A 1,495-nucleotide genomic window follows, 5' to 3' on the forward strand; every position below is an offset into this window, starting at 1 on the left:
GGATAAAGAGAAATACTTTTAACTGATGGTATATGGAGAGGATTATAATCAATGTAATGAAACAAGTTATATGAATTGTGGAATGTGAAACTGATGATGTGCCCTGTAAACTTTCATTCAATCCACAATAAAAACCTTAAATTAAAAAAAAAAAAAAGTGTTTCATTAGACCACTGTAGAGTCCCTTCCTACTCATGGTAATCTCATGTGTCTCAGAGTAGAGCTGTGCTTCATGTGATTCTCAGTTGGCTGTCTCTTTTTCTGAATTGCCATGTGTGGGCATGAATGTGTGGGCATGAATCACCAACCTTTAGGTTAGAAAATAAATGTGTGAAACATTTGTGTCACCCAGGAACTTTTTAAAGGCACTTATTAAATAAAAGTATGGCAATGCTAGAACAATACTAGAATGCATGAGTATCAATTCTTCAAGCAAAGATCATTTTTAAGTCCTTTAAAAATAAGCATTGAGAATCAATGTTGAATTTTTATTTGTGGACTCATTCTACTATAATTCATTTGAAAATCAAACTTGCTGTGAATTCTAGTCGAAATTCCTAGGGCTGCGCAATGAAATCATGTAATTTTTAGCAAGTGCCAACAATTTCTAAGTGAATGAAGCCTTTATTAAACATATTTTAACATTCCTGTGGATTAATAATGTGTTAGCAGAAAAAGACATGTTGAGTTAGTGCAATTATCCTTCCATCCCAATTATACTGTGACATTAAATCTTGTGACATTTAATAAGAAAGGCCATTTCACCCATGGCTACCTTTAGTGTAGACGATTTATGCAACAGTGTTCCCACAGACAAAATTATGAAAAGAAGGAATTTCAACATGCTGATATGTGTAACAACCCATGTAAATTAAATAAGGTGTTGAAAAACATATAAATTGTTAATATGATGATTCCCTGCTACCTGAGACAAAAGAAAGATAAATTAACAGTACTAACTTTTAATCCATTATAAAATTAAACAAATGTAAATGGATAGCTGATGAGAGAGGAAGTTGCAGTGTAAATACAGACTCTTGGGAAGCTATTTTTTCCTCAAGGAGACATTTGAAGGTTTTTTTTGTTCACAATGTAAATTCATCTGGCATATTTGAACAATAAAATAGCTTAATATTTATTGAGACTTCAATTAATTTTGTATTACAGTTGAAAAATGCCTTAATTACCTTAGTGAGTTGAAACTTGTATCTGAGGTTGAATTCTGGATCTTTTAAATTAAGTTGTTTTGACACTTTATATTTCTAAATTTTATTTTCTATATCTATATATATAGACAGAGTCCTGGTGTGGCACTGTGGGTTAATGTGCTGTACTGCAAGGTCGGTTTGAACTGCAAGATCAGCTAATGAAACTCACCAACCATTCCTCGGAATGGGTCACTCTGAGGTGGAAATGACTTGAAAAACACATTCCCTTTCAAAAAGTTATTATATGTAACACTAATTCTAAATTTACTAGGAATTTTACATACTGC

The sequence above is a fragment of the Chrysochloris asiatica genome, unplaced genomic scaffold, assembly GCF_000296735.1.
Source record: "Chrysochloris asiatica unplaced genomic scaffold, ChrAsi1.0 scaffold00099, whole genome shotgun sequence".
Lineage (NCBI taxonomy): Eukaryota > Metazoa > Chordata > Mammalia > Afrosoricida > Chrysochloridae > Chrysochloris > Chrysochloris asiatica.